Source organism: Physeter macrocephalus, chromosome 14, assembly GCF_002837175.3.
Source record: "Physeter macrocephalus isolate SW-GA chromosome 14, ASM283717v5, whole genome shotgun sequence".
Taxonomy (NCBI): Eukaryota; Metazoa; Chordata; class Mammalia; order Artiodactyla; family Physeteridae; genus Physeter; species Physeter macrocephalus.
This window is the reverse complement of record NC_041227.1, coordinates 12,976,686-12,997,664: the sequence shown is the minus strand read 5'-3', so window position 1 is coordinate 12,997,664 and position 20,979 is coordinate 12,976,686. Positions and strand designations below refer to the sequence as shown.

At 39.2% G+C, this 20,979-nt stretch overlaps 1 protein-coding gene across 6 annotated transcripts in view; it reads left to right on the top strand.

Moving 5' to 3' along the window:
• Positions 1-20,979, top strand: part of NCOA3 (nuclear receptor coactivator 3) — a 121,746-nt gene that overhangs the window by 61,417 nt on the left and 39,350 nt on the right. The window contains exon 3 of one of the 6 annotated variants that reach the window (XM_024128328.3): positions 19,545-19,629. The exons of the other annotated variants lie outside the window; for them this stretch is intronic. The gene's annotated coding sequence lies outside the window, so the exon portion shown is untranslated. The remainder of the gene's footprint in view (positions 1-19,544; positions 19,630-20,979) is intronic. 6 annotated transcript variants of the gene reach the window in all.

Below are 20,979 nucleotides of genomic sequence, written 5' to 3'. Positions count from 1 at the left end.
GGTACGCGGGCCTCCCTCTGTTGCGGCCTCTCCCGTTGCGGAGCACAGGCTCCGGACGCGCAGGCTCAGCGGCCATGGCTCACGGGCCCAGCCGCTCCACGGCATGTGGGATCCTCCCAGACCGGGGCGCGAACCCAATTCCCCTGCATCGGCAGGCGGACGCGCAACCACTGCGCCACCAGGGAAGCCAAGGGAGTGTGGAGTCTTAACCACTGTGCCACCAGGGAAGTCCCTCCCCCCTGCTTTTTTTGTAAGATTTGCATATTTGTATTTCTTCTTTTACTTTTTATTAGAGTTGATTTACAATGTTGTGTTAGTTTCAGGTGTAAAATCCTGTATTCTTAAATTACTTGAATTAGTCCTCCCTCCTCCTACCTTCCCTTCCTTCCCCAGTTTTATTTCCCACCCTTACTTTCTGCATAATGTAGTTATGGTATTTGTTTGAAATGAAATGAGATTAATTTATTTGTATGCTTGAGTTTCAGTTTGTTTTAAAATGCTCCTTCCCATTCTGATTGGTTATGTTTTGATTATGTAGAATATGAACACATTTTCCAAAGTCAAAATTTTACAGAAGGTACACATTCTCTTCTGTATCCTTTCTACCCCATTTTCCCCATTCTTGGAGGAAACTGTCTTCACTGTTTTCTGAAGTATTTCCTTGTGTTTCTTTTTGTAATGACAAGCAGATATATGTATAATATGTTTTATTTTTTCTTTTTGTTTTCACAAAAGGTAGCATACTGTATATATTCTTTTGCACTTTGCTCTTTTCACTTACTAATATCTCCTGCAAATAATGCCATATCATGCCAAAGGGATCTTTCCCATTCTTTTTTTTTTTTGCTGTACGCGGGCCTCTCACTGTTGTGGCCTCTCCGTTGCGGAGCACAGGCTCCGGACGCGCAGGCTCAGCGGCCATGGCTCACGGGCCCAGCCGCCCTGCGGCATGTGGGATCTTCCCGGACCGGGGCACGAACCCGTATCCCCTGCATTGGCAGGCGGACTCTCAACCACTGTGCCACCAGGGAAGCCCTCCCATTAATTTTTAAAAATCATGGTAAACTTTACATAACATAAAACTCACCATTCTGACCACTTTTAAGTGTGTGGCTCAGGGGCATTAAGTCCCTTCACACTGTTTGCAGCTGTCCCCACCATCCATCTCCAGAATGTTTTCATCTCCCTACACTGAAAACTGTGCCCATTAAACACCAATTCCTCACTGCCTCTTTTCCCAACCCCAGTCTCATTTATTTTTTACACAGATGTATAGTTTCCATTATGTGCATGTAGGTTATTCAGTCAGTTTCCTATGTATGGATATTATCTAGGTTGTTTCCAGTATTTTGCGATTAAAATAATGCTGCAGCGAATAACCTCATGAATATGTATTTTTATATTGTTGGGGGTGTACCTTCAGGATAAATTCTTGGAAGTGAGATTGTTAGGTTGAAGGGTAAATGCATATGTAGTTTTTGTTAGATATTGTCAAATTACACTCTATAAGGATTATACCATATGGAGTCCCACCATCAATATGTGAGAGAGCCTGTTTCCCCTGTTTTACAGTCACACTGTAAAAGTTCTTTCCCTCAGTGTTTTTTTAGATGGATCCACATTTTTGTGTCAGAAATTTCTTTTTTTTAATTGCTGAGTAGTAGTCCATTGTGTTTCCTATTTTTGGCTGCTATGAATAAAGCTTCTAGGAAGTCTTTGTTTGGATTTTTTTTTTTCCTTCTTGAGTAAATACCCAGGAGTGTAATTGCAGGGTCTTTTGTTAAGTGTGTGCTTATCTTTATAAGAAATTGAAACTGTTTTCTAAAGTGGCTTACCATTTTATATTCCACCTGCAATATATGAGAGTTCAAGTTCCACATATATCTCTTTTATGAAGTGTCTGTTCAAATTTTGCCCATTTTTCAAATTGGGTGGTTTTCTTATTGTATGAGTTAAAAAAAAATGATACAAAAGGATACAAATCCTTTTCAGATATATTTTGAGAGTATTTTCTTCTGGCCTTTGTCTTCCCTTTTCATTTTCTTGATTTATCAATTTTTTTCTCTTAGGATTAATCCTTTTTTAATGTGCTAAGAGATCTTTGCCTATTGTAAGGTTATGAAGATTTTTCTGCTTTGTTTTCTTGTAGAAGTTCTATAGTTTTAGCTTTATATTTAGGTCTGTGATCCATTTAAATTTAATTTTTGCATATGGTGTGAAGAAAGGATTGAGGATCAGTTTTTTAAAATATTGACATTCCGTTCCATGGCTGTTTATTGAAAAGACTCTCCTTTTCCCATTGCATTGCTTTTGGTAACTTAATCAACTAACTCTGTGTGTGTGTGTGTGTGTGTGTGTGTGTGTGTGTGTGTTACATAAATACATACACAAACATATATACATACATATATACATACTTATACACACACATATATACATATATATAAAATCAGGATCTATTTCTGGTCTTTATTCTGGCCATTGATTTGTATATCAGTCCTTATGCCCACATATATTGTCCTGATTCCTGCAGCTTTTATAGTAAGGTTTGAAAGTAGGTAACGTGAGTCTTTCAACTTTTTCTTCTTTGCCATGATTGCTCTGGGTAATCTAAATCTTTTGATCCAAATTTCAGGATCAGTTAGTTAGTCCCTACAATTTTGTCAGTCACTCTGAGAAACTGCCATGCAGAATATATCCAGCTTGGCCATCCTGAGTTCTGGTTATTATCTTGTCCATTCAGCAAGATTGCTGGGCTCTGTTTAGGTTCCTTATCCTTGTGCTGTGATCTGGAAAAATTGCTTCCTGGTAGGAAGCCTGGCTGGTGGTAGGGCTCATGTTGTCATATTGGTCCATCTCCCCCCAACTCCCAATTGTTTTCCTGATCTCAGGGACCACAGTTTTTCACTGCTTGTTCTCTGGTATCTGAATATAGTTTGTTCGTATAATTTGTTCAGTTCATGGTGGGATGAATCCTATTATTCTCTCTTGGTCTAAAATAGAAGTCCCACAGTTGATTCTTGAGTTCATTAAAAAAAAAAAAAAAAAGCCTCTTTTCATCCTTTGCAAAAAGGTACAGAAAGATGTCTTTATTAACCATATAAGCTTCTTTGAGTGTATTTTATTTTATTTATTTTTTTGGCTGCAGCATACGGGAATCTTATCAGTAGTTCCCCGACCAGGGATCGAACCTGTGCCCCCTGCAGTGGAAACGCAGAGTCTTAACCACTGGACCGCCAGGGAAGTCCCCGAGCGTACTTTATTGAACAACTTCTGAGACCAGAGGATTAATTTCTCTCTGGAAGTTTTCCTGAGGAATATAAGATTGCATTTCTAAAGTCTCTTTTATTTGTTCTTGTATCTTGAGACTAGGAAACCAGTCTAAACAAACTCTACTAGATTTCACTTGCAGTCCTATAAATATGAGTGAAGTCATCTCCTCTCCCGGTTCCTCAGATTTACTAAGTCTCTGGCCTACATTTTTTTTTTTTTTTTTTTTTTTTTGCAGTACGCGGGCCTCTCACTGTTGTGGCCTTTCCCGTTGAGGAGCACAGGCTCCGGATGCGCAGGCTCAGCGGCCGTGGCTCAAGGGCCTAGCCGCTCCGCGGCATGTGGGATCTTCCCGGACTGGGGCACGAACCCGCGTCCCCTGCGTTGGCAGGCAGACTCTCAACCACTGTGCCACCAGGGAAGCCCTCTCTGGCCTACTTTTGAGGCTAGTCCCTATAAGCCAAGAATAGGTACCAGGCCCATAGGTATTGACTTATAAAGTGTGAAGTTTTTGCTTGTTAATGATGGGCTTGTCATGCCTGATTAAATGAGAATTAATCTCAGTTATGACATTCATGGTATGGACTTGATTGTCCAGTTATTATGATAAATAGGTTGACAGATGTTTATTAAACCTATGCAGTTAATATTATTAACATGAAAAGTAGAGAGACTCAGTTTTTACTTTTATATTTATTTTTTTCCCTGAAATTTGAGGATATCGGATCGGGTGCCACTTAAAATGTTTTTCTATTTATTTTTATTTTATTTTATTTTTTTTATGGCTGCGTTGGGTCTTAGTTGCAGCACGTGGGATCTTTCGTTGTGGCACGCAAGCTTCTCTCTAGTTGTGGTATGTGGGTTTTCTCTTTTCTAGTTGGCGGCGTGCAGGCTTTAGAGCGCGTGGGCTTAGTTGCCCCGCGGCCTGTGGGATCTTAGCTTCCTGACCAGGGATTGAACCCCCTTCCCCTGCATTGGAAGGCACATTCTTAACCACTGGACCACCTGGGAAGTCCCTGAAGTATACTTTGAAAAACACCCGTGAACTTGCTACTTGAACTTAAGAACAGGAAGGTTGTTAGGTGTATCCACTCCCTGTGTGTTTCTTCATGAACTCATCCTGCTTCTATCCCAGAAGTCACAGTTATCTTTAATTGTGGTTGCTTTTTAAAAACGTTTGAGAAACCACACGTGTGTGTTCCTGAACAATGTTTAGTTTTTCTTGTTTTGTAGCTTTACAAAAATATAACGAATGTAATGTACTTGCTTTTTTACTTTTGGTTGCTTGTAAGATTCTACCATGTTGTGTATGATTTATTTATTTTTGCTACTACTATATTGTATTCTTTTTTATGGCTTTATTAGAATTTATTTTTTAAATTTGGGATTGAACATTAGTTTCCTCTGGCTTTTGATGTATGAATGATATTTCAATGAACATTTTTGTGTAGGTCTCTTGTTGCATAGAGAATTGTTATTTCTGTAAAGTTTTTAAACATAAACTTGATTTTTAACTGCTGATGTAATAAATTTACTTTTCATGTGGAACTTCTTTAGAAAAAAGTAAATTTTCTTGCTGAAAAGCCCTATGTTTTATAAGCTAATTTATCTCATACTAGTCATTTATTGTTTATCACAGGATTTGTAGTATGCACCATGATTTTCCTTAACCTAACTTTTTAAGTACTTAATTTTTAAACAACTTTATAAAAGTGTAATTTACATACAATAAAATGCACCAACCTTAAATTTACAATTTGATGAGTTTCGACAAATGTAACCATTATCACTATTATGATAGAAAACACTTCTACCACCCCCTAAAGTTCCTTTGTGCCCCTCTACAGTCTGTCCCCTCTACTGGTAGCTGGTGGCCATTAGGCTGCTTTAAGTCACTACAGTTTGCCTTTTCTTGAATTTCGTATAAATGGTAATCCCCTTGTGTGTGTGTATTATTTTGTAATTGTTCTACTGTTCCTGGATATTCCGTTCTTTTTCTTTTTCCTGTTTGTATTTCACTTTTGGAAAAGAGAGAGAGAGAGCGAGAGAGACAGAGTGTGTGTGTGTGTGTGCGCGTGTGCGCGTGTGTGTGTATGTGTGCGTATGTGCATGTATGCGCGGTTATGTGTGTGCGTGTACGTGTGTGTGTGTGTTGAAGCTCACTGATCCACCTCTACCACCCCCACCACAGCTCTTTCCATCAAAAGGATTCTTCATTTCTGTTAGTGATTTTGGTTTCTAATACTCCCATTTGCTTTTTTAGAGTTTCCATCTCTCTGCTTACATTACCCATCTGTTCTTGTATGTTGTTCACTTTTACCATTTGAGCCCTTAGCTTATTAATCATAGTTAAAAATTGTACAACTGCTTCCACTTAAAAAATTTTTTTAAGAACCTGGCCTTTTTCCTGTTGACTAGCAATCTTTGGAGTCTTTTTTATATATATCATCAAAAGTTGTTTTCATTAGTGCTCATGGTTTCTCATTTAAGAATATAGGTGGCCACATAAAAACTCGTACTAACTGTTCATGATAACAGTATGTATATTCATAGGTTGGAAACATCCTAAATGTCCATCAAGTGATGAATGGATAAATAAAGTATATCTATATAATGAAGTATTATTCAGAAATAAAAAGAAATGAAGTACTGATATATGCTACAACATGGATGAACTTTTAGGCTAAGCCAGCCACAAAGGACTAGATATTGTATGATTCCACTTGCAAGAACTGTCCAGAATAGGTAAATCCATAGAGACAGAAAGTACAGTAGATTAGTGGTTGCCTAGGGTGGGGATGCGAAAGAGGTTTTGTAAGGTGGTGGGGGGAGTGGGAGGCTTAGGGGAGTGATAGCTAAGGGGTATTGGGTTTCTTTTTGCAATAATTAAAATGTTCTAAAATTGATTGTGGTGACAATAGTAGGACTCCGGATGTACTAAAAGCCATTGAATTGTATACCTTAAGTGTATGATATGTGAATTATATCTTAATGAAGCTGTTAAAGAATGTAGCTGATGTATTGAGGAGTACTAAGAGTTCTATGATGCCATAAAGGAATTTTATGGGAAAATACGATTACTTTTCTTATGACACTGACCTCAGAAGGTGTGCTGTCTACCTCAAACTTTTCTGAGTTTCAACAATAACATGTTAATTAAACTCACCTCAATTTTTTGAAAACCTTATCCAGTCTTTGTTAGAGTAAGTAGTCAACCTGTAATTATAGGGTTAATGTTAATTCCAGCACCATATCTTCTTCATTTGTCAAGAAAGATTTTATCAAAAAGACTTTATTCTTTAAAAAAAGAATTCAAAATTATACCTAGACCTATGTACACTTTTCTATTTGTACATTAAATATTTATGAGTTACTTATGGATATTTTACAGCAGTACACCCAGAAATCAATTTTTGCTCTTAAGCTTATAAGAGCAATTAAAAATTACTAAGAAAGCCATAATTTTGGTGGATCTGCTATCTTGGGCTAATGAAGTGCTTTGGTTTTAAGTGGAAAAGCCAAAGTTATTTTACTTGAGATAATCTGACCACTGTTAGTCCCTCACTCCTATTTTATTTTCTTTTTAGGTTTTAAACTTTTAAGAGAGTCCTTCTATGTAAAGAAGATTGATTACTAGTGATATATTTAAAATGTGGAGGTCACTAGTTTTATGATGATATATAGGAGAATATCAGTGCATTTATAATTTTGAAAGCATAAATAGTTTGAATTTAATGTTGGTGAAGCAGCATACTTTTAGAAGATAATATTTTTTTTAGCATAGGTCACATGCTATCCAGAGATGCTTTTTTTTTTTTTTTTTTTTTTTTTTTTTTTTTTTTTGTGGTATGTGGGCCTCCCTCTGTTGCCTCTCACTGTTGTGGCCTCTCCCGTTGCGGAGCACAGGCTCCGGACGCACAGGCTCAGCAGCCATGGCTCACGGGCCCAGCCGCTCCGCGGCATGTGGGATCCTCCCAGACCGGGGCGCGAACCCGGTTCCCCTGCATTGGCAGGCGGACGCGCAACCACTGCGCCACCAGGGAAGCCCCAGAGATGCTTTTAAAAGAAAATTCCTATTGATAGTTTTGTTCTGTAATTAAAGTAAAAAACTGATGGTTAAGCTGGTTTGCTTTTAAGGATGAAGCTTTCAGAATATGTAGAGAAAACTGTTAAGGTTGTAACTTCCGTCTTTGGCACGAACAACAAACTATCTAAACTGCTGTACTAATCTAATCACTGTCCCCGTGTCCCATCCCCCCCCTTGGTAAAAATGGATGGACATAAGGTTGTAGTAATTGTTTGTAGTCATGGTTCGTTAAAAGGACAGTTTTATTAGGCTTGGAAAATACAGACATAAAAAATCATCAGATTGGTAGTAATGTAGCTCTTGTAGTACTTAATTTTGTAACTTAGTTAAGAAATATAATTGGCCTAAATATCAGCTCAACGATCCAAAAATACAAATAATCCTCTTTATATCACTGTTGTAAATGGCCCTATCTCTCATGTGCCAAACTCTTAGAGTAATTACTTTCTTATGACTCTTTCTTTTCAAAAACTGTTTTAAAAAGAATATGTTTTGGAATCTGTGTAATATTTAACATATAAAGCCTGCATTATTTTGAAGTTGATATTGAAAACCTCTAAACTTCTGACCTTGAATAGAATTTTCTATGTATAACCATTACGTGCAGCTGGTGGATTCAAAATTGCCTTTTCTGGTACTCTGCTTTGTGAAAAATAGTATGTATTGGACATGAGTTCATGACACCTGACATTTATCAAGGATAACAGGCTTACTCATTTTCACAGTTTAAAGTGACTTTGAAAGCTTTGCATGTGCACACATGTTCCACATATGTTCCTAAGATTTAAGTATATTTTCCATCATGTATCATTCTTTAATGAGCTTCATATATTAAGCTTATATGATGTGAGTCCACAATCTAAAGGTCAGAAGTGTAGGTTATTTAATTCACTTCCACAGAATTTTATCTTGCATAGTTGAACAATCATTACAAGTAAAAATGTACCTAATGTATTCCAGGTAGGACTCTTGTTACATAATGTGTGATTTGTCGTTTCTTTCATTCCCCTACTCTAAAATTTGGCTCTAATGTAGAAAACTGAATTACAGAAATTAATTTTTTTCTACATCAACTGCTAGCATATTGTTCTTCTGTTTAAAAAGATTTTTATAGAGCTAGTTATTTTACTGGAGGGTGACCATAAATAGAATTTGAATTGAATAATTTTTAGTCTTAACCTTTTAAAGTTTTCTTTAAAATGAGATCGTGATAATAATTTAAAAAGAATCCTAGCATAGAGCTACAAAGTTCCTAATGTGTTGGCAAGTTTGTTAATTAAAATAACACCTTTTATGGTTGGAATAGGTTTCAGATTATGCAACCCTTCGATATATTGATATGCAGATCACAGTGACTTGCTGCAAGGTAACAGGAGACATGCTTTGACTTCAGAAGATAAATTGGCTATGCACAGCTGTAATCCTACTGTCTTTTCATTTCCAGACATGATTTAGTAGTATAAGGCCTTTGATTCCTAGGCCCTGGGAAGTAAGTTGAAATTTAATTTTTTTGTGTGTATGAGTTTTTACTTAGGCTTTTGATAAGCCTGTTTTGTGGTGTGAAGGTATCATGTAAATTGTAGACGTTTCATTACTTAAATAACACCCAATTCCATTTGAAGTATAAGAAGCCCGAGTTCCATCCCTTTCCATTTTCCTTTTGGCAGTTGAAAAGGAAGCTGTTTTATTAAGAATGATGAATAGTGAATGGAATTTTAAATTTAGGCTAGTTAAATTGCCAGTGTCTTTATATTTTAAAAAATTGCAGGGGAATTAATTATCAATTTTAACGTGATTTTTCAAAGAAGAAATTGTCCTTAAGCACTTGTGACCCAAGTGTCCTTTATAATAAAAGATACTGTTTCTACAAATTCTTTTGACAGAGAAATGTACAATATCAGAGAAGTTTAAGGAAAATATTTGAAATCTTTACGTAAGAACAGCTTAAGACCACTACCAAAACTGTATTTGTAGATATTAGCCTCTTTGAGAATTCACTGCTTCTCAAAAGACATCTTTTTTTTTTTTTTTTTTGGGGTACGGGGGCTTCTCACTGTTGTGGCCTCTCCCGTTGCGAAGCACAGGCTCCGGACGCACAGGCTCAGCGACCATGGCTCACGGGCCCAGCCGCTCCGTGGCATGTGGGATCTTCCCAGACCAGGCCACGAACCCGTGTCCCCTGCATTGGCAGGTGGACTCTCAACCACTGCGCCACCAGGGAAGCCCCTCAAAAGACATCTCTTTAATCTCCTTTTAGGTGCCAAGTTTTAGATTTTCTTAAGTTTATTCAGCTAATATTGGAGTTGGAAAACACACATTGTTTCCTGATTTTATTTGGGTTGTAGACATAGTTATTTTAAAAATTCTCTTTTTAAAATAACTTTGTTTCTGTCTGTAAATCATAAGATTCTTGAGGGAGCCATTTTTCAATTCTACCATTTGCCCACCACTGAGGTTTTTGTTTTTTTTTTTTTCGGTGTGTGGTTTTTTTAGATTCTTTCAGCAACCTTGTAAAGGTGATGGTATATCCTTTTTTTTTTTTTTTTTAATCCCCTTTTTACTTCACTGTGCTGCATTCTGGTTGGCTTCATCAGTTTTATTTTCCAGTTCACTGTGTGTGTGTGTGTGTGTGTGTGTGTTGTGTCCAGTCTAGGAATTAATCCCATCTATTGAGTTTTGTTTCGGATATGGGTTTAAGTATACCATGCTAACCAAATCTATTCAGGGTTCAGATATTTGGTGCTCAGATAATGGGCAATACCATCTTTTTTTGTACTTAATAATTTATGAAGTTTTATAATTCATTATTTTCACATTCTGTTTCTTTATATGTATGTTTTCATGGCTGTTGATTCTTTATCTCTTGTAAACATTTATTTATTTTAAAAAATAATCTCTATTTTAAAATTAATTAATTTTTGGCTGCTTTGGTTCTTCATTGCTGTGCACGGGCTTTCTGTAGTTGCGGTGAGCAGGGGCTACTCTTTGTTGCAGTGTGCGGGCTTCTCTGGTTGTAGAGCATGGGCTTTAGGCATGTGGGCTTCAGTAGTTGCAGCACGCAGGCTCAGTAGTTGTGGCTCGTGGGCTCTACAGCGCAGGCTCAGTAGTTGTGGCGCATGGGCTTAGTTGCTCCGCTGCATGTGGGATCTTCCCGGACCAGGGCACGAACCCGTGTCCCCTGCATTGGCAGGCGGATACTTAACCACTGTGCCACCAGGGAAGTCCTGTAAACATTTATTTTAAACTTATTTCAAGATTTCATTTTATTAGGTGGCGAATTCATCTTTTGGAATTAATGTATTTCTTGGCCATCTTTCTTAGTTCAGTTTTTAAATCCACTTGGGAATTTTAGTTTACAATTTGCATCTTGAGTGGGAAATTTTCTTTTTTGGGTGCCCTTCATGTGTCCCCTCTCCCTGCCCCAGGCAATTCTAGCTTATTTTTGTTGCCTTTACAAACCATATCCACCATACCTTCAGTCTACGTTCAGGATTCTGTTCTGAGGTACTATTGCAATATCAGAGCTATGTGTCACCCAGGTTTTTTTTTTTTTTTTTTTTTTTTTTTTCGGGGCGCGGGGGCCTCACTCTCTTGGGGCCTCTCCCTTTGCGGCACAGGCTCCGGACGTGCAGGCTCAGCGGCTACGGCTCACGGGCCCAGCCGCTCCGCGGCATGTGGGATCTTCCCAGACCAGGGCACGAACCCGTGTCCCCTGCATCGGCAGGCGGACTCTCAACCACTGCGCCACCAGGGAAGCCCTAGAATTATTTTCTTATCTTTTGCCTACTTTTCTATTTAGAAGTTTGTTTTACTGATTTGTAAGTGTTCTTTTTTCTATCAGAGAAATTAAGGTCCTTATATTTTGGCAAATATTTCCTCATCCTGCTGTTTGGCTTTTGACTTTGATGCTTTGGTATTTTAAACAAATATTTACAGGATGTTAAAAAATTGTATCCAAATATATTACTTCTTTTTTTTTTTTTTTTGTGGTACGTGGGATCTTCCCGGACTGGGGCACGAACCCGTGTCCCCTGCATCGGCAGGCGGACTCTCAACCACTGCGCCACCAGGGAAGCCCTCACCCAGGTTTTGTATGTACAGATTTTCTTTGATTTACGATGGGGTTACATCCCAGTGAACCCATTGTAAGTTGAAATGGGCTGCAACTGCCACTGCCAGTATTATGAGAGAGTATTATACTGCATATCGCTAGCTGGGAAAAGATCAAATTTCAGAATTCCAAGTAGGGTTTGACTGAATGCATATCGCTTTTGCACTTTTGTAAAGTTGAAAAATTGTAAGTTGAACCTTTGTAAGTTGGGGACCAACTATGTAACCCTTTCCTTTTTCTTCCACCAACTACAGGTAACAGTTTGATATTATCAGTTATCTAGATAGCTATTGATAGAGCTTTTTTTCATCTCTTTCAGAATTTTTTGTTTGGTTTCTACCTATGAGCCTTGCTTTTGATTCTGTTATGTTGCACATGATTTGATTTCCTGAGTGTCTTTGCTAGTTTCTAATGCTAGAGTTCAGTAGGGTCGTAGAGTCATCAACTCACTGCTGTATGCTTGCTCTGTGTCTTGCTCCGTAGACGTATTTGTTATGTTTGAGCATGGCTGTGTCTTTCAAGATTAATAAAAATACGTATTTTGTCATTATTATATTTAGAGCAAGGGGGGGAGAGTGTGGTTGGTTGAAAGCAGTAGTCCACTAAATCATCTTATCAGGAAGTCCTTTGTTCTTTTGATCTTACAACATGGCTTATTTATTTAGGCCTGCATATAGTAGATACTGAAGTATTTATTAAATGAGTATGTAGAGGATCTGGGAGAAGCCATACCAATTTCAAACCCTCAGTCTCTACCTTAATCTAAGACAGCGGTTCTCAGTGTGGTTTGTGAACCCTTGAGAGTCCCTGAGAACCTTTTATGGAGTCCACAGAGTTAAAATTGTTTCCAAAATAATATATTTTCTGTTTTCATCCTGTTGATGTTTGCACTGATGGTACAAAAGCAGTGATGTATAAAACTGCTGGTGTCTTAGCATGAATCAAGGCAGTGGGACTACCAGACTGTACTAGTAGTCATTGCATTCTTCACTGCCTTGCATTCTTTTTTTTTTTTTTTAAACATCTTTATTGGAGTATAATTGCTTTACAGCGGTGTGTTAGTTTCTGCTTTATAACAGAGTGAATCAGTTATACGTATACATATGTTCCCATATCTCTTCTGCCTTGCATTCTTCACTGCCCTGCACTCAGACTTAAAGGAAAAACAAAAGCAAAACCCCCCACAAAACCCCACTCATTTCTCAATTAGGATTGTCCTTGATGAAAGAGCAAAATTTGCTCATTTCATTAAATCTTGACCTTTGAGTACTGTATTTAACATACTGTCTAGTGAGATGCATTCTTTTTTTTTTTTTTAAACATCTTTATTGGAGTATAATTGCTTTACAGCGGTGTGTTAGTTTCTGCTTTATAACAGAGTGAATCAGTTATACGTATACATATGTTCCCATATCTCTTCTGCCTTGCATTCTTCACTGCCCTGCACTCAGACTTAAAGGAAAAACAAAAGCAAAACCCCCCACAAAACCCCACTCATTTCTCAATTAGGATTGTCCTTGATGAAAGAGCAAAATTTGCTCATTTCATTAAATCTTGACCTTTGAGTACTGTATTTAACATACTGTCTAGTGAGAATGGAAAACATGCAGAAAACACTTCTGCCTACCAAAGTATGATGGTTGTCTTGGGGAAAAGCACTTGTGTGGTTGGCTTTTCTACTGAACAGGCCACTTTTTTCATGGAATATCATTTTTACTTGAAAGAATGACTAACAAACTGTGGTTATTGGAACTTGGGTATTTGGCAGAAAGTTTCTTGAAATTGAGCAAGGTAAACCTATCACTTCAAGAAAAACATCTAAGAGTATTTGTTGACAGTGATAAAATTGGAGTTTTCAAGTAAAAATTATGTTAATTTTGAATCTGTCACCATGAGTGTGACAGCTTCTCATTACTTAAAGACTTTATGAATGCGATGGGTGGTGATATATTTATTTTTGGCTGTGTTGGGTCTTCATTGCTGCGCACGGACTATCTCTAGTTGTGGCGAGCAGGGGCTACTCTTCGTTGCGCTGCGCAGGCTTCTCGTTGTGGTGGCTTCTCTTGTTGCAGAGCACAGGCTGTAGGTGCACGGGCTTCAGTAGTTGTGCACAGGCTCAGTAGTTGTGGCTCGCAGCCTTTAGAGCGCAGGCTCAATAGTTGTGGCGCATGGGCTTAGTTGCTCTGCGGCATGTGGGATCTTCCTGGAAGCTGCGGGGCACAGGCTCTGGACGCGCAGGCTCAGCAGCCATGGCTCACGGGCCTAGCCGCTCTGTGGCATATGGGATCTTCCCGGACCGGGGCACGAACCTGAGTCCCCTGCATCAGCAGGCGGACTCTCAACCACTGTGCCACCAGGGAAGCCCTTTTTCTTTTTTCTTTTTTTTTTTTTTTTTTAAACTTATTTTATTTATTTTTGGCTGCATTGGGTCTTCGTTGCTGCGCGCGGGCTTTCTCTAGTTGCGGGGAGTAGGGGCTACTCTTCGCTGCGGTGAGCGGGCTTCTCATTGCGGTGGCTTCTCGTTGCAGAGCACGGGCTCTAGGCTCGTGGGCTCAGTAGTTGTGGCGCATGGGCTTAGTTGCTCTGCGGCATGTGGGATCTTCCCAGACCAGGGCTGGAACCCGTGTCCCCTGCATTAGCAGGCAGATTCTTATCCACTGCGCCACCAGGGAAGCCCTGGCAGGCGGATTCTTAACCACTGCGCCCCCAGAGAAGTCCCTGGAGTTTTTGATATTGTATAATGTATCAGTATTTGAAAATCTACTTAATCAGTGAACTAGTATTATCCAAATGACAGTGTTTGATGTTACAAAATCATGCATGGGTTAAAGATTTTTTTCAGAGTGTAAGTTTGTGTATTTTAATGTAATAGTATGAAAGTTCAGTGATAGGGTTTCAGATTTCACTTTGCAGCTAATCTTTAAGAAGATACCGCTTGTCCTTGAATGCCAGGGGTTGCTGGCAACGCCAGGAGCTAGGAGAGGGTGGAGCAGTTCTCCCCTAGAGCCTTCAGAAAGAGTATGGCCCTGTCGGCACCTTCATTTTGGACATTGAGCCTCCAGAACTTCGAGAGAGTATCTGTTGTTTGTGGTAATTTGTTACAGTAGTCACAGGAAACTACAGTAACCAAACCTGAGTAAAGGGTATTTATGGTATGCCTTCTACTGTTATGTTTTTTGCAACTTTTTGTAAGTTGGAAAGTATTTTGAAATAAAAACAAAGTACCATTTGTTGTTTTAGCACGCTATCAAGGAAAATTATTTATAATTAATTGTTAAAGGCTATTGAAATAGTCCTTCCTTTTACAAGTACATGTATCTATGAGGCTGAATTTTCTTCATGTGTTTCAATCAATATGAAGTATTGCAGTGGATTAAATGGTGTCGTAGCTAAGAGGGTCCATCTGTCTTCTATTAAGTCAGACGTAAGGTTTGTAAAAATGTGAAACAATGCCACCTCTCATGGAATTGTTTTGTTTCAGGTTATTTTTCATAAAATCGTTTATGTTAACATATAATGGACTTATTTTTAAATGAATTAATATGTCAAATGTTCTAAGTTTTAATTTCTAATACAGTAAATATTGATAGATGATAACCCACATAACCAAAGCTTTTTAGGGTTCCTAGTTTTTAAAAGATAAAGAAATCCTGATATCAAAAAGGTTGAGAACTACTGACCTAGTGAATTTGGCTGGAACTGTTAGCAGCCTTTGATTTAAACCATCTCTTTTGATAGTAAGAACCAGATTGACTGTAGGAGGTTAGGACTTTGAGTAGCTATATGACATGGTGTGCTATGTCTGCTACTCGGTTGTTCCTGCTTTTAAATTACAGATCAGCCATTAATTTTCAATGGAGACCTTTTATAGCACAGAATACAATTTGTGATTCTACATGTACTAGTTTGTTGATTCCTGGCACTGGGTCATCAGCTTGTTGAAGGGAAAACACACACACACACACACAAAACCCCAAAACAAACAAAAAACAAGCAAACAACAACAACAAACTGGACTCTTTTGATCAGCAGTTCATCCCAGGCGTATTGGTGTGGGGAATTGAGATCTCCTTTGTCTGTGTGGACATCACCCAGGCTGCTTAAGAGTGACTACTTAAGGGGGCTTCCCTGGTGGCTCAGTGGTTGAGAATCTGCCTGCCGATGCAGGGGACACGGGTTCGTCTCACATTTCCCCCCAGCCTCCAAAGGGTTCTCTGTAATCTGTAAAGCCACTCCCTCTGCTGAGACTGAATGTCACCCTTTGTCCAGCTCCTCAAGAATCTCCTCTCTCTCCCCCCATACTTCCCTGCAGCCTCAATACATTCTCAGCCAATCTTTCTGCCCCTACCTTACCCTTCAAATCCTTTTTGAAATGAGAGTATAAAAAAAATGATCAAACTGTCTCCCTTGGGCTTCCCTGGTGGCGCAGTGGTTGAGAGTCCGCCTGCCGATGCGGGGGACACGGGCTTGTGTCCCGGTCCGGGAGGATCCCACATGCCCCGGAGCGGCTGGGCCCGTGAGCCGTGGCCGCTGAGCCTGCGCGTCCGGAGCCTGTGCTCCGCAACGGGAGAGGCCACAACAGTGAGAGGCCCGCATACCGCAAAAAAAAAAAAAGTGACTACTTAAAAAAAAAAAAGCAAAACTTTCCCCCCTCCACAGTTTTTTTGAGAAATAATTGACATATGTCACTGAAAAAGTTTGAGGGGTATAGCACGATGGTTTGATTTACGTATATTGTGAAATGATCACCACTATAGGTTCAGCTAACGTCCATTATCTCATATAGATAAAATAAAAAGAAAAGAAAGAAGAAAGGAAAAAACATTTCCTCCTTGTGATGAGAACTCTTGGGATTCAGTCTTTTAACAACTTCCCTGTGTATCATACAGCAGTGTTAACAATAGTAGTACCTTACATCCCTATTACTTTGTGTCCACTCTCAAGACACTTGCTGAAGTGGGTTTTTGTGTTTGTTTTTTTTTTGGGGAGAGGGCAGCTAGTTATATTACTTTTTTTTTTTTAATTGAGTTGTTTTACAGTGTTGTGTTAGTTTCTACTGTACAGTGGAGTTCCCTGTGCTATACAGCAGGTTCTCATTAGTTATCTATTTTATACATATTAGTGTATATATGTCAATCCCAATCTCCCAGTTCATCTCCCCACCTTCCACCCTTGGTGTCCATACGTTTGTTCTCTATATCTGTGTCTCTACTTTTGCCTTGCAAACCAGTTCATCTGTACCATTTTTCTAGATTCCACATATATGGGTTAATATACGATATTTGTTTTTCTCTTTCTGACTTACTTCACTCTGTATGACATTCTCTGGGTCCATCCACATCTCTGAAAATGACCCAATCTCATTCCTTTTTATGGCTGAGTAATAATCCACTGTATGTACCACATCTTCCTTATCCATTTGTCTGTTGATGGACATTTAGGTTGCTTCCATGACCTGGCTATTGTAAATAGTGCTGCAGTGAACATTGGGGTGCATGTGTCTTTCTGAATTATGGTTTTCTCTGGGTATTTGCCCTGTAGTCAGATTGCTGCGTCATCTGGTAGTTCTGTTGTTAGTTTTTTAAGGAACCTCCATACTCTTCTCCATAGTGGGTGTATCAGTTTACATTCCCTGGGTTTTGGTTTTAACCAGTTTAGTTGTATGAATGGTTTTTATAAGAGTTCATAATTAAATTTTTGCCTCAGGTGTTCTCTCACGATAATGAGGTGCCCCCAGCTTTATTTACTCCACATGCATAGGCAGGTTTGTGAAGTACACAGAGAAGCTCTTTAAAGTCATGAGTCATGTAACTGACCTTTGAACAGAAAGAAAAAAAAACCACACTATGTTTTATTTTAGATTATTTGTATGATGATCTTTTCATCCTGTTCCTTAGTAGTTTATAGTCGCGCTTGCTGCAAATTTCTTCCCTTGAACAATCATTACCAGATTTTTAGCTCCATGTAGTATAGTAGCTATATTTTGGAGGGGAATAGGGAGGCAGTTGAAGTTAAATTTAGACTTTGATACTTTTCAACCTTGCTACAAGTGCTACACCACCCTCCAACAGGTAAATGATGTTAGGAGTGCATTCTTATTTTCTTTATGGACTTTGGTATATATGCTCTCATTTGCTATTTGTATTATTGTCATCCTGAAGTCAATAATGACTTTTGGAGATTTATTTGAAGAGATAGCTTCTGTCATCAGACATATAACTTCTAGGGATATGGAAGCATTATTTTTAAAAAAGGATTCTTTTGAATTTAAGGTTATTTAGGCTAGGAGTGGAATTATAATTACTGAAGGGTAACAAGCTGTGAGGTCAGAAAAAGAAAAAAGACAATGGAAACATCGAGGACTGAGCACAGACTAACTTGCAGTCTGCACGATGACCCATTCAGGAAACCTTATGAGTCAGACTTGCCATGCCGTGTAGCTAGCATAAGAGACCATCTGCCTCAGCCTCTTTGCTTTTAGAGAAGGAAATCTAGCTAAGATGTGTTTTTCCTTTGATATATCTTTTTCTCTCTTTTTCCACCTTCAGTACCTTTTCTTTGAAAAATTAATTCAAAGTGCTTCATCAGCTTTATATTTCCACATTGTCAATTTTTGAGACGTCAGTGTAGCTTCTTTATGCTTTTGATATTGGTGGACACGGCTAACTTCAGTACTGTAGGGGAGGTGTCTTGTTACTTCAAGCTTTTTACTCTGCAGGCACTCCATTTTAGGAGTACCTGTCTTGTAGTTGACCCATGGTTACCATTCCCTGAATCATTCATTACTTGGTTAGTGCTACTTCCTAGAGCAGCTTTGCTGCTCTCAGTTATTTGGTTACCAGGTGGCTAATGGCATCAGCTCTTTAGTTTTAACATTTCTTAAAATTTCTTTTTTCTCCAAGGCAGATAGAAATAATGGATTAGGAGAGAATGGGGCACATGCTGTGATCATCTCTCGTTTGTATCTTTATTGCTTATTAATTAAATTTATATCAGATTTTATTTCTGCTCTGTGCACGTACTCTAACTCCCCACTGCTTATCTTTTTTTTTTTTTTTTTTTGGCGGTACACGGGCCTCTCACCGCTGTGGCCTCTCCCGCTGCGGAGCACAGGACACGCAGGCACAGCGGCCATGGCCCATGGGCCCAGCCGCCCTGCGGCATGTGGGAACCTCCGGGACCGGGGCACGAACCCGCGTCCCCTGCACCGGCAGGTGGACTCCCAACCACTGCGCCACCAGGGAAGCCCCTCACTGCTTATGTTAATCCAGAGCTTTACCACTTACCTCAAGGGGGTTGAACACTTTCTCTCTCCTCCCTCCCTCCCTCCTTTCCTCCCTTCCTTTCCTGCTTATGTTTTCATTATGTGCCAAGGGACAACCTTAGGTATAAATAATACTTTTGATGTAGAGATATTTACGTCTGTCCAAGAAAAACCACAAATCCAGAAATAAAAAAAGATATAAAAAAGAACCGGCACTGTTTGCTTTACCTAGCACCTTTGAAAGTACTTGGATAACCTCTTCAGAATCTTCTGAAAGGTGCCAGCTTATTCTGTAATTATACCTGTTTATCTGAAGGACACAGACATCTATGACAGTAGTTTTATTCTATTTTCATGGCTTTATGTTAGCTACTAACTGCCACTCACCACACTGTTTCAGTGGGAAAATGTTTTAAATTCCAGTCAGCTATCTGTACGCTGAAGATAGCCTGAATAGTTCTGGCTAATTTATTTGTCTGAAGCTTTTTAATTTGTTGCTGTATGGTATATTTGTAACTATTTGTTTTTCAAATGAGAGCAAAATTGATGTTGCTGTGAACATACATCTTTGTTCTTGGTATCATGTACCTCAGGGATCACCATTATTCCCTGTTCCAGTTGCTTGCTTTGTATTGCTTTTCATTCTCACAATAAACGTAAGAATATGTGAGATGTGATTATCCCCAGTTTTTACAGGTGATAAACTTTTTATAGGTGACAAGTTTGATTCTAACAAAGCCCCGTTGTCTTTTTTATTGTATCATAGTACATCAGCCGTGAAGGATTCAAACCCTTGAGTTTTATTTTGATAGATACCTTGAAGCCACCATATTTTTTGGAATGGGAATATCCAAGTGAAAAATGACATGTCAGAAAGAAGCAGAACTGTTCTACAAGGTATTTAGCCCCTTCCCTCCAATCTTTATATTTTAGGAATATTGTAGTTGGTCAAAAGTACATCTAATGGGATGGGAAGGAAAAGGAGAACTGGAGTTGGAAAAAGGAACAAGGGGAATGGTGGTAGTAGGAGTGAAAAGAGAGAGGAAGGAGTTTGTAATAAAAGTCTCTTACAAGTTTTTTTTTTTTTTTTTTTGCGGTACGCGGGTCTCTCACTGTTGTGGCCTCTCCCGTTGCGGAGCACAGGCTCCGGACGCGCAGGCTCAGCGGCCATGGCTCACGGGCCCAGCCGCTCCGCGGCATGTGGGATCTTCCCGGACCGGGGCACGAACCCGTGTCCCCTGCATCGGCAGGCAGATTCTCAACCACTGCGCCACCAGAGAAGCCCTCTTACAAGTTTTTATTATGGTTTAGAGTTTATAGCGTAGAAAGTAGAAACAGAAAAGTGTACAGGAGTAGAGTGTAGTGTGTAAAATGTTGTAATAAACTATGGAAAATGCATTAGGATAAAGAAGGGACAACTTTTTCTAATTGGAGAGTTGGGAATGGTCTCACCAGAGGTGACAGTTGAGTTTGATCTTGAAGGATGACTAGGTATTCTAGTATTCTAGATAAAAGAGGGATGAAGGGGAGATCTAAAAAGAAATAAATGACTTAAGGTTACATACAAATGGGAAATGTTTCCATGAATATCTTTTGTCAAAATCTCTTTTAGCACAAGCCACTTGGGTAGTGGAGGTGGTGGTGAGGAAGAAGTACAACTAGATAGTATGTTGTTCAGGAATGAAGCCAAAATGAGGTTTATGAACTTGGGGTTTAGGTTGGTTCCTGTGAATGAGAGAGATTCAGCGTGTTACATTGTAAGAGTCACTGTAACCTTTAAAACAGCTAAAGAATTACCCAGCTAGTTAGTATGCTGTCAGGAGAGGGTAATTTGATTTCAGCGGAATTGGCTTGCTTAACTCCCTCTGCACAGTGTGTATTTGTGAACTTCAACTCTTTTGCTCATGTAGAGGTTGAGAAGTCTCTTGGCAACAAGCTTCCAGTTGTAGCTAACACTTGCCTTGGCTAATTGGTATGCTCAGTTCTGGTACTAGAACCTCTGGGGAGTTTGTGTTTGAGTTCAGTGTCATCAGGCTTAAACCGGAGCATAAATGTAAAGGGGCTTTGGGGTCATCCTGCTGATTGAGAATGAAAAGGCAAGACATACAACAGGAGAAGAGAGAATGAAACCTTGTGGATGAAATAGCTGTTAATTCACGTTTGGATGCTTCTCAGCTCATCTTATGTATTAAAAATAAGATACTTTATTTTATTGCTCCCTGCTAGCCCTTTTCCAAATTTTCAGAC